The sequence below is a fragment of the Phasianus colchicus genome, chromosome 9, assembly GCF_987193195.1.
Source record: "Phasianus colchicus chromosome 9, bPhaCol1.hap1.1, whole genome shotgun sequence".
Classification (NCBI taxonomy): domain Eukaryota; kingdom Metazoa; phylum Chordata; class Aves; order Galliformes; family Phasianidae; genus Phasianus; species Phasianus colchicus.
The window spans coordinates 30,422,694-30,439,075 of record NC_143444.1 but is presented as its reverse complement, the minus strand read 5'-3'; the positions used below and the strand labels follow the sequence as shown (position 1 = coordinate 30,439,075).

The 16,382-nt window shown below is 41.6% G+C and overlaps 1 long non-coding RNA gene across 2 annotated transcripts in view; it reads left to right on the top strand.

The window, feature by feature from the left end:
- The window catches only part of LOC149916916 (uncharacterized), a 137,176-nt gene that overhangs the window by 2,871 nt on the left and 117,923 nt on the right, over positions 1–16,382 (top strand). The window lies entirely within an intron of this gene.

Below are 16,382 nucleotides of genomic sequence, written 5' to 3'. Positions count from 1 at the left end.
TATGCTTTTTTTTTGTGTGTGTGTGTGGTATGCTTTGCCTAATATCTGAAATAATTATTACCTTCTTCTGAAATTGTATGTTTTCCATTTTAGCGTAGGTCTTGCAGAAAAGTAAATCAGACAGAAGCATAAACATAAAATACAGTGGTTAAATATAAAAATTTAAGTGCCTTGAATCAAAAATAATAAGATCATTGCTATGAAATTAGAAGAGACTCATCAAAGTAGAAGTAACTGTGACTAAGGACTATGAAAATATAAAGGGATTAACATATGTGATAATAGGGCAATTAAATCCTTAGCTTTTTCACTGTGATGATTTTATAGCATCTTCTTACTGTTGCCAGTTTTGGAGCTGCCAGCAAATATTTTCTTAATTGCAAAAGGAGACAATATGTGTCCCACTGTTTCATTCATAACATTTGATTAAGTTAAAGAGGCTGCACTTCCATTCGAGAGAACAAAGAGTTTGAGATGGAAATAGCAAAGACACATTGTGCATTTGAAAAAAGATCCCTGGAACAAATGATTAACCAGAAATTTTACAGGCAAAAAAAAAAAAAAAAAAAAAAGTCTACTTGTCTTGACAGAATAGCCTGATCCCGTAATAAACCCTCCCAAAGTCAACAGTTCATAAAGTCTTTTGTTCTAGTAAAAGGGTCTTTAATTTTTAACACAAACTCACACTTTGGTATGCATGAGCTTAAGTAAAATTAGAAGACATGTATATAATAGGATTTAATGGATTATCATCTGCATTTTCCAAAGATGTCAGCTTCTCTCAGCTCTGATGGAGTAGCACTTAATGTAAATTTAATTTGAAGTGATGTATGGAGGGCTTGAGGTGGTACTCTGTGATTCCCTAACTGCCTGGAGAGGCTCTGTGGGTAGCATCTGGATTTGGCTGCTCCACATGCCCAGCAGCATCTACTAACTAGGATTAATGAGGTGGCCTGTTCACCAGTGATCCAAAGGAGGTATGCTACATTTACTCCCAACAATATGAATAGGAGGGCCAGTTTCCTTTGGGGGCACACTGTTTGATGAAACTTAATGATGGTCTCGATATTAGGCGTAATAAATATACTGTATAGAAAGCACTTTTGCTTTGTCAGATTTAACTGTTATTTCATCATAAAATTGTGTTTGGCTTAGCAGGGCTGAGTTAAAGATCATAATGGCCTCAGATGATATCTTTAAAGCTAATATTGTGCCTAAGTTGGGAAATAAAGTACCAACTTAAAAGCTCAGTATTTACCTTTGAGTCTCTATATATCTACATCTATATCTATATTAAAGCTGGGGGAAGAAAGGGAGAAAATCTCTGCTTGTTTGCAAAGTTATGGGACTGCCTTGAAAAATATCTTTGCATTTACCTCATTGCGTTTGTGCAGAAATCAACAGCTATTAAGTTAGGCACAACTTCTCCATGTGTTCTCAGCCTCATTTAGGCGTTGGAATTGTATTTTGCCTTTGTGTCTAACTGAGCATTGAGTGAAATCTCAGCTAATTTCAAATTCCCTTTGTCATCATGGTTTTCAGCCAAAAGTCTATAATAAATGGTCAGAAGATGAGCTGAGACTGAATGAATAGTGAGTGGTATTCATCAGCCAAACATAGAGTCCAGATCCAATTATATGTATTCATTAAGTGATAATGATATCATGGTCTTTAACTAGGAAGAAAAGAGTGTAATTGAATAATAACAGTTGTACAATCCCAGCGGAACACACTTTCCATCCCAGCACAGCGACCCTCGGGGATGATGCAGAATTGATGGAATTCTATTACTCTTTGATAGATTTATTATGAAGGGCTGAGTGGACTTGCTACTCCACTTTGTCACTCACACTAATCAGTATCGTAAGGCCCCGAGCGTGCAGGCTTTTGTATCCCTTTGACAAAGACAAGGTTAGGGGAGGATGACAGACACCCAGACCTTTACAAACCCATACCGCAAGATGAAATGGGCCAGCTGAGCTCTGAGCTGGGACAGAATTTTAATTTGTTTATCAATGGCTCACATGTGCAACACCATAAGGATATTTGTCAGAGGAGTAACACTGAAGCTAAACTCTTTTGTTTGGCAAGTGGAGCTTGGAAAAATATTTATTGAACTGTAAAAAACAAGGTAAATGAAAGGAAGGTGAAAAGTCTAAATGGAGTGGAAAATAACTTGCATTTCTGTGCATAAAGTATGAGGAGGATGGTTATCTTTGTCTATTTTTGTTTGTTTCAGCTGAAAGAAATTTACTCACAAATTACAGTCTGATCTCCTGTTGATTTAGATTCTGGGGGGGACACAGGCTGAAAAAACAGGAGAGGGGGACACGAATTTCATGCATTGTTTTTTGTTGTTTATTTATAAGCAGCTTCCAGTTCAGACAGATGGATCGCCCTCGTGCTGTCTCCCTATCGAAAAAACAGCAAAGTAAATAAAATGCCCAGGCCATACAAGCCAAACTTGTAAATAGTCTTGAATTTTATAAAAACAATCTTGTATGTGCTCAAGTGAAGCTGTTTCCGCTATTCATCGTTCCCATTCAAATGCAGCAATGGGCTCTGTCAGCATGGTCACTAGCGATCAGAGCTGCTGGATGCAAAGGAACAGACAATTTGTTGTGCTTCTGATCTGAACGGAGCTGCAACCAGCATTGGCATAAACAAGGCATTGCATCGGAGGCTGCTGCCAGGGTTTGTTTTTTGTCAGTGCTGTTGAATGATGGATATTTCCATCCTTTTCTTCTCTCTGAATTGCTTTTCTTTCTTTCTTTTTTTTTTTTTTTTTTTTTTTTTTTTTTAGTGTAGCATTCTGCATTCTAAGAGGGACAATTCAGAGTCTGTGTTCAGTGTCTCTATCCATAAAAACAAATAACTTGAGCAGGGTTGCTGTCCTGTGTGGTTTCACCATGCCAGCTCCTCGGTCTCTGCTCAGGATTTCTGTGTCAGAGGCAGCACAGTCAGCTGTGACCGCAGCAGCAATGGGCTGAGCTGGCTGCTGGGTGAATGTGCACTGTGGATGGCTGTGAGGCAGAAGCAGGGCTACCAGAGACCAGAACAGAGAGCATTCAGAAGAACGTCAGTTTCCCACATTCTGTGCTGTGATTTCTCTCTAGGGCTCATCTTTTTTTTTTTTTTCCTCTCAAGCCAAAGTTACAGTCATGTGGATGTGTCTGTGAAGCTCGATGGTGTTGCTGAATACAACTCAATAGTGAATGGAAGGTGCATCTGGAGTACGGGAAGGCATGCCCACACTGATTGCTGTCTTGCTGACAAAACAAGGGAAGGGGAAGGTGAACCAGGTTTTACCACATGCGACAACCCCAGCACAGAGCTTTTGGCTGCTGCTTGCATTTGGAGCCCAGGCAGGAACGTGGTGCTCCATCAGCATGGCTGATAGGTGATTTTTGTTTCATTTCTGTAATTCTGATGCCTGACAGTGGGCTCTTCCAGGACACCCATAAACTGTGCTACTGGGGTTTGATTACATTCATTTGGTATGGCACCTGGGACTAGTTCTGAGTAGTTCAGAATTGTAAATGGTCACCTGCACTACAAATAAGACCCTCTCAACGGCAGGTCCTTCTGCATGACATCCTTTGTGTTGGATGGAGACTCCTTGTCCATGCAGGCATTTATTCCCCATTTCTTTGTGTCTACACAGTCATTGATGGTGGCATTTTGCATCTGTTTTGCAAGAAAATGCCCAGAAAATCAGATTCTGTAAATGGAGTGCAAGAAGAGTAACTCTCTTCAGTGACCGCATGAAAACCTTCAAACCATTGTTGCTTTCCAGTCTCTCTGAGGGGCAGACAGAAGTGTGTGTGAGCGGCTGCTTCCTGTCCTCTGCTTTGCTCTTCTGCTTTGGCACATGACAGTCAACAGGTGTAATTGAGTGGAAGGAAGTGTGCAGCAGCAGGGCCCCCATAGAGGGCCATGTCATGCAGAACAGATGTCACTGCAGCGCTGTGCTGCCTGCCCATGCAAACCCCTCGGTGTCTGGCCAAAGACCCGACTGACTCGCAGGCAGGCACAGTGCCTCCCAAACAGATGGGCAGGAGCACAGGCAGGCCAAGGACCACATGTGAATGTGAAATATGTTGGAGGCGGGCAGCGTGAGCAGCCAGGAACATTGCAGTATCTTTCACTCCTAACACCTTCACAAACACGGTGAGATCAGATGCAATTTAGAGGTGAGTTAACTATCAGACACGAGGATGAGAGTTAGGGTCTGCAGAGTCAGGCAGAGGGGCTGCCTGGCAGGACTGGTTTGAAGATTCATCATTCCTGCTTTGGCTAATGCAGAGGGGAGTGCATAGAAAAGGCCAGAATAAATGTTTGTAGCATAGTGGTATGAATCTCGTTTTGGTGATTTGCTGAACAAAGATACCGTGATGAGAAGAGATGAGCACACACCTAAACAGATTTTGGTAAAGGACAAGAGAGTAATTTAATGCAGTGCTAGAGCTGTTGTGAGTTCACAGCTGTCACAATGAATCCATTCTCTGCAATATTTCTTGTACAATTCCAAACACTGAAATATGTTGCGACTTTTAGAAAAGTATTTATTACAGAAAAAAGTTCTGAAATTAGAAAGTGTAACTTATGGTCAATAGAAAAGGCAAACGGTGCCATAAAAATGTTTTAAATGAAATTTAACCAGAAAAAGAATCTCTTCAAAGAAGGAAGTGTTGCTGACTTTTTCAATAGATTTCACTTCCAAATGGAAGATCATTTTCTATGAGAAAACATCGTGTGTTTGTCATGTTTTGATCCATTGCGTTGGCAAAGAACAGATAATTGCATGAAAGTTGTTACATGAATTACATAAGCTCACTGTATGTATTGCAGGGGTGGAAATCAAAAACCAGAATGCCAACTCACACCCTGTGCTATCAGGAGCAGTCAGAGGACTGAATCTCTCAGCATCATTATCAGTGGAGCTCTGCTGACCTCAGAGGAGGTGCTCTGACATTCACTATTGCAAGTGAGACAACTAGGCAACCCAGATTGTCACACGTTTAAATCAAGGCAACATTCAGCCCTGGAAATACACGTGGTTAAAGAGGAAAGCAATGGAAGTAGTGATGGAAATCATTCAGCAGGATAGTCTTTCATGGGAGACACCAAAATAATGATTTTCTGTTGATTGGATGTTTTGTTATAGATCACAGAATGATAGAATCATAGAATGGTTGGGTTGGAAGGGACTTCAGAGATAATCCACTTCCAAGCCTTGCCATGGGCTGGTTGCCCCTCACCAGTTCAGGCTGCCCAGGGCCCATCCAGTCCCTAGATGCACCTCCAAGGATGGGGCATGGATAATACCAAGTTCTTTGTGCAGAGCCTAACAGTGTGTCCCTTTGGGCTCCCTGTGGCACAGCACTTACAGAGCCCCAGCAGTGGAGCCAAGGACGGTCCACAGGGAATGGACAGTTGCAGTTCTGCTGGTAAAGTGGCGTGGGACTCGTTCCTGTGTGTGCCCTGGGATTTACTTCCCACCAGACAGTACAGTGTACACTAGCTGACTTATCTGTGAACCATGGAAACATTTTGAAAAGGTAAAGCAGACAGTACACTGAAGAATCATTTGTCACAAGTAATTGCAGGCAGTCAGAAAGAGCAGAGAGAGTATATGAATCATGACGTAAAAACAGTGAAGGGTAGGCATTTAGTCTGGTCTGTGGCTATAAGTGCAGTGACACAGGTTAGTCCCAGCATGATATACAAATGTTATGTGCAGAGGGACAAGTACAATGAATAAAGAATTCCCGTTTTCTCATTATCTCATGCAGCAGAGAGGTTTTTTACTTCACACATAACTCATAACTTTTAGTAGGCAGGAGATGGCTACATTGAATTAGTGGGAACATTTTGTTTCCTGAATTTAAATATTCTCTATGTGACAATTTATTTCCAGCGTAAAATCCTGGTAGAGCACACACAGAGGCAGGGAAATTAGCCCAGCTGCCACTTCAGCTGGCCAGGACTGGGATGGGGTGCAGCAGAGCCACCACCACCAGTTCACTGGCACTGCTGGGCTGCTGGTAATGCTGACACGCAGTCAGACATCAGCACAGCACAGGTTGGGTTTTGCAACTTCGTGGGCTGTAAACAGGAGAACAACTCAAGATACAGACCATTAGAAAAATATTAGTGAGAAAAAATAATTAAAACCATGGCACTTTTTGCAGCTTCTGCTTTGTATAGCAGTGTTTCCATTCTGAAATATCACAACCCATATAACTTAGATAAGGAGAGAGGGGGATTTGAGTCTCCAGTGACACCTACCATTGAAAAAAGAACAGGTGAGAAATCATGTACAGAGATTGCTTATGAATTTGTCATAAGATGATAGGAGGAACTTCTTATGTCTTATGTTCTTATGTCTGCCTCAGGAATTTATTATTTATGGGCAAACACACGCACGGTACATAATAACTTTTGGTTGTTCTGTAATTCTCTTCACTCATGCATCTCAAAATGATCCGTAAATGTGGGTAGAATGATTAGCTCCATTTTAGAGGAACTGAGACCATCCTGTTGGCCAAGAGCTGTCCCCAAGGCATGGCTGGATGGAGGTGTTCCACTGCCAAGCAGAACAGTTGTTTTTCCAGGATGGGAACTGCACCACGTTTTCACCAGGGCAATACTGTGGATTGAGACTTATGATTCACAGTCACATTTTGATTTAATCAATCCAGTTGAGAGTTTAGAATTGCTATTTCTCCCTCACTAACAGCTGACAGTCAATATTCAGCCTAAAATAGTTGCAATAATGATCTAAATAGCAAAAATTCACCAGGCTGTGAGTGGATCAGCTTGAGCAGACACACAGCTTGGAGGCAGGAACATCTGTGGTGAGAGCTGCAGGGGCAGATGCCATCAGGAACTCTTCAAAGTATTTCAGTGTCATCCAGCAAAGCTCACAAGGCTGCAGTCTGATTTAGTGGCACCTAAATGTAGGGAGCTTTGCAAAGGGTGGGAGCCACATCACTCAGTGCTTAACATGCCTGCTCAGTGTAAACAAGTTATACACAATTACAGATTACATGCACCACGCAGTGGGAGTTCCTTGCAATGGGTGTTCTCAGTGCATGAAGCACTGAAGGCAGCAGGAAACAACTGGCTGTTATCTTTGATAAAGCACTGAAGATCCCAAAAGCTCTGCCTGCTCCTTCGTCCAAGTATTTTCTTGTGCCACTCCAAAGACACAACCACAAATGTAGACTGCATGCGTCTCTAACACAGTGACAAAGGGGTTAACAAAGAAATGCTTCCCAGCCTACCCTCCTCTTCCTCCACAGCCTATCCAATAATAAGTTATATTGGGCAATGGCAATAGGAAAGGAATGGCTGCACCTGGTGTCACAGGACCTGGTGCAGTCCATCACCTTTCCCTTTCTGCTGGTGGCTGGCTGTCCCAGGGAGCCATGTGGATGATCAATACAGGCTGAAAGTTCTCATTTTCAAGTGAAAGTGGGAGGGAAAGAAGTTCCCAGAAAGCTGAAATATCCTGTTTTGACATTTTCAGAGCAAAAAAAGTGGAAATTTCAAATGTTAAAATTACTTTTCAAATATTCAAATTCTTTATTATATTTAAATGTTGTTAAGAGATAAAAAGGTCACATTCTAAGAGGCCACGTTAGAATTATTGTTTCAATTTTGCCCCGAAACCGTTTCCTACATTGTACAAATTTTCCTTCATTGAAAATTTCAGGTTTCATTTCTGATCAGAACAAAGACAAATGTTCAGACCTCAAAGCCTGTGGCTCAGCTCTGCGGAGCCTCTGTTCTCTCTATTCTTGAAAAGACTCTCAGCTCGAGTCAGGAGAAGTCAAATGGATCCCCTGGAAGCAATCAGGAACTTGAAGGAACAAACAGCGTTCTTAAACCACACCATGAATCAGCCTTTTTAGAATCCACAAACAGATTTGATGCACGAAAACCTTTTGCTGATGGATAAAACCAAAAGCTGGGTTATTCTCTGGCTATTTCTGCGTTGGCTTTCTGTGGTGGGAGAAATCAGTACCTGCAAAAGAAAAGCAGAACTCAACTTCACAGTGACTCAAATCTCACACTTCCCACTCTGGGTTGTCTCTATAACCTTTTGTAGCCAGCTTGCTTTTTTTCTTCTCATCCATCTCATGTTTCTCTTTGTTAAGCAGTGGCAGTGGCTACCTTTGAAGTGAGGGATCAAGCTCAAAATCTTACTGTTTTACAAGTGAAAAGAGAGATTTGGAATGTGATGTCTTTTTCAGCCTTAACAGTAGCATCACTGCCAGCAACTCTATAACAAGGACTGTTATACTCCCACTCCTACTTAGTGGCAGAAATTGGCCTGTTTTATGTTCCTGCTCAGACGTTTCCATTCATCTCTGCCTGGCTTTTAATGGCCCAATCTGTACCACTCTCGTTAGTCAGTGTTTACATTCATGGTCCATTTGGGTGGAACGATTTCTCACCTGAGGATTGCACAGCCCTCGTTTCTCTTAGGTTTTGGGCAGTGATTTTGTTTTATGCTGAATCTGGCTATGGGTGACCCTGTGTTTTGCAAGATCAGTATGTCTAAGTGTTGTGACAACACCAGCGTAGCTGGCATGCAACAAATGGTAAGGGCAAACCCTGTATCACATCACTCTTATTACACCCTGCTTATGAAAGGGTCCCTGTTGCTGCTCTGGTGCCATACACAGAGCACAGAGTGGTGCACTGTTCCCCCCAGGACAGCGTATGCTACAGAGGAATGGGTTACCCTCCTGTTTTTGCAGAACTCCAGGAGAAGATCAGGAAGATATGTGGAATAAAAGAACAATAAAGACTTTCTAAGCTTACATATATATATATATAAATACATACATATGTGAATATATATTTGAGGAGAAGGCAAGGCTATCAAGCACTTTACTGCTTCAGCCTCAGCTTAAGAAATGAGCTGATGTTTATTTTTCTAACAAATAGCCTATTAGAGAAGATAACTTTTGAAGACAACCAGAACTGCAACTAACCAAAGGCTGACTGAGTCAGGCACCTCAATGTGGAAGAGCCCCAGTAAATGTAACGACCATTCTGTTTAAGACAAAACCTCTGTAAATAGCTGTTAATTTGCTGTGTTATTTTTTTTTTTTTCCTTTTGCATCTAGGATGCTTCTTTTGTTGCACTTAGTTTAAATTATACATTTCAGCTGCTGATTTGATTGAAATTTAATATGAGTTTTTATAGGATAATTAGATACTAAAGGATTATTAAGAATGTTTTTAAAATTTATCAGTGATACTTACTACACATCGATAAACATAGTCTTAATAATCAGTTGGACTTTAATCACATAATTTTCTCTTGAAACTCTCACTGAGCTATAATTTAACTGAACCAAGGACATACTCAAACATCTATTACTTCAAAACAGCAATTTGCCTTGCCACTGCTCACATAGATAGTGATACGTAGCATCCCAAGCAACACAGCAGCCTAGTAGGTTGCTAAGGTGAGCACTGCTAGGTAGATGAAAGGTGGAAGAAGTAGGCAAAGTTAAGGAAACACAGATGGAAATTACTGGTGAAGCTGCCTTTGTTGTCTGAGTGCTGCCCTCTTGCAGCTAGATTAATTCCATTCATCTTCAATCCACCTCATTTATTCCTCATTCTGAAGGCTTTTGGCACACAAGAACATTTGGAAGAAATTTGAGCTAGCAATATTAAATGCCTAATGTCAGGCATCTTATGTTCAGGTTTGTATGTGGTACAGTATGTGCTGTACCTTATGTACAGGTGTTTGGATACATTGGCCTGTTTGGCATAGGTGGGAATAGTAACTGTGTATGCCAGAGACTAGAAATCACAGGATCACAGGATGGCCAGAAACAGGAGTTTCTGTAGTACCTGCAGTGTTTTCACAGCAATGCAGAGGATGGTGTTTGATTAATCCTAATTTTGGTCTATCTTACCTCAACCAAAGGGATCAAGCTTGAGAAGTGGGCCCGCATGAACCTGAAGAGGCTCAATAAGGCCAAATGCAAGGTGTTGTACTTGGGTCAGGGCAGACGTGCACATGGTTAGTGGGCATGGTGGTGATGGGTTGACAGGTGGACTTGATGATCTAGAGGTCTTTTCCAACCTCAGTGGTTCTGTGATCCTCTGGTCTTGGTTTCCCATGGTGTGCTGTGTTCCAGCTTTTCCTATCAGAAGCTGTCTCTGGACACAGGGCAGACTGCAAGGACATCTGCCAGCTGAACTCAAACTTTGCTGTCTGACATTCCATGCAAGCTGTGCACCATTATTTGTCCTCTGCTGGCTTCTGGCACTATCTTGGGGAAAACAAGTACTTTGCTCTTTCTAAGCTCTTCCCATGCTTACTTGTCTGCTCAGCCATGTTTCTAGTAGGCTTTATAATGCTGACAAATAATAATACTAACAAGCCATGGAGAGCCAAAACCATTTCTGGCTTTATTCCTTTGCTGTCAGACTGGAGTCAGCTGTGCTATATTATTATCTTTTCCAGGTATTAGTTCTTTTCTGGTAAAATTGTAAGGTGAAACTGCAGTGAATTTATTGATGTTTAATTTCTATAAATGATCTAGTAGCTACCAAAGTAAAAGGTAAAGTCCTATGAAGAGGAGCAAATCAAGCTCATAATTGTCGTTGATCTACTTCTCTGAGATCTGGTATTATTTTTTCAGTTAACATTCTGGATACCATTTGGTAAACTTGTAAACTGTCTGTAGTTCCAAATTTGAAGTCCACGAACAAATTCCTACTCACTTCAGTTAAGAACTTGGAGAACAGGTCCCTGTTATTACAGAGCTATTGCAGTATTTGTGAGAGGCAGAGAGGTACAGCACAGGATGCCTCAGCCATCAAAAGGGTCACAAAAGACAATGAAGAAGGTTTGAAAACAGAAAATGTTATTACAGGCTGAGGCAAAAACTCTTCCAAGCCTTCAATTCTCTCATCCTTCATGCTTAAGTATTCCCTGTCAGCTCTGTAAAATACATGCACGAGTACATTACGTTGACTTATTGTTGTTACCCTTGGTACAAGGGTAGTATCTTACTATTATCTCCATGGTAGTGTTTTTATGTAGCATAAACCTCACCAGGCCAGAATAGGTGAGAATGATTGATCACATGCGGTTGTCCCTCTGCTGCTAACATAGCCTTGCAGCCTGCAATGCTATTTCTGTTAGCATCTTGTGGGATAGGTTCAAGGCTTCATTATATTTCTGAGAATCATTGGATCAGAATTTGTATGGATTTGTTTAAGTCATTTCAGGGTCTGAGGGGATGCTGCAAATGCAGCTGATCTGGGTTATGGTGTCTGCTTCCTCTGCAAGTTGTCAACCTTCAGCTGTGACAGCACAACTGCTTGTATAATGAGTCATTAACCCAGCTCAGTCAGAAGTGTTCCTGAACTAAAACTCTTTAAGCTAAACCAAATCATTTGATGGATCTGGACTAACTATGGCTACCCAAACAGTTACATTGACTGCTCTAAGGAACAGATCATGTCCAGTGGGTGCTGATGGCACAGGGAAGAGCATCTGCTTCTCTCCAACTTACAGCAGCTCCTGATATCACCAAAGTTGCTCTGCAACTCACATCCTCCTTCTGCCCTCCTGCACAGTGCAAAGAGCACAACCTGGTCTCAGGATGGCATAAGGATGGGCTGGTTAGCATTTATTCTGCTTGCACACTGCTGCTTGAAGTCTATATTTATTCTGAACCAAATGCCAGGCTGTACTTGAAGAGAAGGGATAGCTCATGTCCTGTAAGATGCACTGTCAGGCACTGCAAGGGGGGCGTATCAGAGACAACAAATGGTTGGTTGTCTCTGGAGCTGGGAGGATCGTTGGACTGCAGCAGGGCAAATTGGGAAGGTTTGAGCCTGCTTTACAAATGGATTTGCACATGACAAATGGTGACATTTATAAACCATTGAGGAGAGCCCTAAAATTAAGAGAATGGAGGTTGAAAACAAGGCGAGCAGGATGGAAAGGATCAGGAGGAAAGATATTAATAGCAAACCCCTCCCTGAAATATAGAGAAGTAATAAAAGAACTCCAATAACATTCTGTTTAATGGACATTTTTTTCCCCCTATGACCCTTCTCAGAACATTTTGTTTAGTTCTGCTGCTTTGCTGAAGGCTGCTGTCACACAGCTGGGTTGGGCACAGCTGCAGGAGCTCTCCAAGAATTGCAGAGGCTGATCAATGTTTAGGCAGCAAGCTCCATAGCAAGGAACAGCATCACTGCTCTGAAGAGGTTATTACAGAGATCAATGGACTCATTCTGTGCATCTGGCATAAGTGTGTGGCCTTGAATAAATACTTTAACCAGCTGTGTGGTACACAGGGTACACAAGAAGCAAGTTTTGAGAGAAAGAGTTGGGTTTTCTGCTTCCTTTTGCACCTTTAAGAGGAGAAGTCTAGCTAATTTATATGAAGACTATCAGTTCTGTATAAATACCTACACACGTGTACATATACACACACAATTATATTTATATATATGCATACATCCACGCATACATAAAACCCTGCTAGTATCTGGTAGTACAATTCCCTAATGAGAAAGCAAAGCAGAACTGATCATAAAGGATGAGCAAGAAGATGAAACTCCATCTTACCTCCATCCTGTGTTAGGGGAAATTTATATGGGATATCAGGGAAGAGTTTTTACAGTAAGGGCAGTGAGGCAGTGCCACAGCGTGCCCAGAGAGACAGTGGTGCCCCATCCCTGCAGACACCCAAGGTAAGGGATGGGAGCACTGATGGAACTGTGGGTGTCCCTGTTCATTGCTGGGGGTTTGGACCAGATAGCCTTTAAGGGTCCCTTCCAACCCAAATGATTCTATCATTCCATGAAATGCAGAAATTCTGGATTTTCAATTTTTTAATTTTCTAAAGTAAGCCTTTGTTTTGATCACCACCACCATCATCCAGTAAGCATCCAGTTAACATTACATGCAGATAACTTTTTAAGAGGGAATCACAAAATTCGCATTGAATTCTCAAGATTTACTATCTAGTGTTACTATCTAGTGTAATAACATATATATACTTCTAACTGAACATCTCCAACTCTGACCACGACTGCAGAAGGGCTGTTAATGACTCTGAGGTAGCACCCTTCCTTTCTACAGCTACAACATCCCAATGTCCCACTGTATTACAGACATGATGGACATGGTATGTGTTGGCTTGAAAAATGACACCAAAGTCTTGAAAATCTGGGGACATTGAACATTTTTTATTTCTTTTTAGATAGCCCCAACGCCTTGGCTCTAACTGGATTATTCTGTTCACTCTTCCTACATTCTTTTTGAGGTCTCTGAACTACATTTTTCACTTTCCCTTCTGAATAGCTGACATTATTGTGGTATCACAGTATGTTGCTAAATAGCTGATTCCTGCTACTCCATATGTGGCTCTATTTGTGATGAATCCCAAATAAATCTTCAAATAGAAAATGCTACATAATGACAAATCATCATTATTATTAGATACAGAGACTCCATTAACAAAACTGTAAGCTATCAGTAACATGCCTAGGATTCTTTAATGTCTAAAATAATTTGCTTTGCAGAGGGAAGTTACTCTGGCATATAAACTGGTTGTGGTGAGAGCACCATAAGCACAGTATTTTGCTGTTCCCAAGTGAATGCTATTTCCTTTGAGCTTTGAGCGTGGCTTAAATGACGATTCCCTGTAGTTTCCAAGACCTATAACAATTTCATCTCCCATTGTGTTTTAACAACCCTAATAAATCATAATCTGGAATGATTTAGGAGTCTTGTAGCTAGGAGGTTTGTAAGCACCCTAAAACTTTTTTCACTGCTGGTTAGCACAGATGGGAACAGGAGCAATCCTGGGCATGTAAAGAATCTATGTCTGTTGTGCATGGGTGAGCTTAATAAGGCAAACTCGTTGTTGAGGGAAAGCACTGAGCTGATTCCAGGAACAATTAGGAAATAGAGCAAACAAATAAGCCTTGGTGATCTGAATGACTCGGGTGATCCATGTGATTCAGATGGTAATCAGCAGCTTTTCCTAAGTTACAGACTGGCTGCTATCTCACTGATCCAGAGCAAAAGCTTTCAGAAAATAACTGCCATTCAATCATTTGAGGAAGTATTAAAGTAGATGCACACAAGACTGTAGGGTGATGTGGGCCAACGTTATTAAAACGGCCAGAGAGAGTGTGGAGGCTCATTGGGAATCATCCTAACGGAGCCTGACTGCTTCCATAAAATGCCAAGGTCTTATCTTCTGAAAAGCAGCTACTATAAAGGTGCATGCTGATACTGTGTGTGCCTTTAAAAGTCTTGGCCATGGGGTTTTGCTGATGGGTAACATTCGTGTGGAACTTCTCAGCTTTCTCCAAAAGTTCTCCCAGCTCTTTTTGGGTTCTTGTTGCATTTGGTGCCATTGGTGCTTTGGCAGGAAAGAGAAATGTGGAGTCCTCTTTGCTTTGTGACAATATTAAATAGAAACTATCTTGACTACATGTTTTGTTGTTATATCTTACCTGTAATTTCATATGAGATAATTGGATGAATTTATGCAGTTGATTTTTTTTTTTTTCCCTTAAAAATAAATGGTGTTCATATACACATGAAGCAAAGAAAGGGCAAGTGGGAATTCCATTGCTGGGCCAACAGACAGCTCTGCTGCCAGCTCTGTGAGCATTGCTCGATCAACCAGAGACCTCAAATGATATTACACAGCCTTAATTCAAGATTAATCTACTTTAAGGAAACAAGCCACTTGATTTTTTATTGCAGCCAAATATCCCCAACCCTCCATTAAAAGGTTGTTAAGGGCCCTGAAGTCAGAGAGTCCTGCAGGACAAAATGGCAGGTAATTATGTTCCTAAATGCTGTGCTATAATATAAAAGAGAGCTAAATTAGAGTTGTTTGAAGGAAAAATTTCATCTTTAAAGGAGCGGTTGGGCACTGGCACAGCTGCCCAGGGTGGGGGGGTCACCGTCCCTGGGGGTGTTCCAGAGCTGTGGGGATGTGGGCAGTGAGCACAGGGGTGGGCTGGGGGTGAGCATGGGGAGCTTAGAGGGCTTTCTCAACCAGAACCACTCTATGGTTTCTGTGATCCTTTGATTCAAACTTAATTCTGATATTCCTGAATGGGGGTGTTGGAGTTTGTTGCTTCTCTGTAAGGTGACTCTTGGTGGGACACGTCTGGCTGCCTGAGTGCTGGGAATGGAGGAACTGCATGTAGGAGGAGGAGAAACTTCTTAGCGCTGCCTTCATGGGGCTGGATCCAAATATCTACAGGCTCTGCGAAATGCTTGCGGGTGTCTAGAGGATATCTGTTTATTCCTATATCGTAGTCTTGGCCTAATGTCAAGCATTTAATGGTTCTGAAGCCTGAAGAAACTTCAGGAGACGGTGAAAACCTGATAGTGTGAACTGCCGCTGGAGAGAAGGGGTGGGCGACACGTCTCCTGCGGCTGTAATGTGGGCGCTAACCAGGAGGGGGGGGTGTTCTATGCGAGGTGCAGAGCAGCACGGCTGCTGGTTTTTCCTATTGAACTGGGGGGAAAAAGCGGAAGGAGAGTTGGCAGATAAAGGGGAGGCAAGAAGATCCCTGCTGCTGCCATCCTTTATATATATATATATATATATGATTTGCGGCTCCTGGCTTCAAACTTGGGTCTGATGGGCAATGAATAATTACAATGAATAATTAAGTAACTTTTGTAGCTTTACAGGTATCTTCATAGAAGGGATGCTGCCCGAGACATGTGTTACTCAATGATGTCACAAGTGTTTGAAACAGGTCTGGTATCTGACTATTCCCTGTGCTAATTGATACGCAGGGAGGACACTGCCTCTGGCACTCATTTAGTCTAAGCTGCACGCATGTCCTTCCACCATGCAGCACTACAGGGATCACATTAGAATGGTGCCAGCATGTCACCTATTTCCTCAGTACTGTTTCCAGCACAGATATTCAGCACTACGAAACAAATAGGTACTCCAAGATGACAAGCAAACAAAGCTAAGAATAAAAAATACTAACTGCTGGGAGTAAGTTTTTAAGAAAAGTAAAATACCAAGCAAGATGTGTGCATTGCTCTCTAAATGGGGAATAAAAAATCTCATTTAAATCCAACAGTCCACTAAAATGAGATGCTGTTCGGCCTTACAACTGAACCTGTAAAACTCAGCTTTCAAAATCTGAAGTGGAAACAACAAGATGCACTTGCAAAATGCAATCTGATTTTTAACATCAGTGCTTATTCTCTGTGCTCTTGAAAATATTAGTGATGTTTCTGGGCAAACCAAAATACAAACACAAGTATGTTTTTCACCAATAAAGCATTCATCAATAATTTTGTAGTGATTTATTTTGCTCTATTTAGA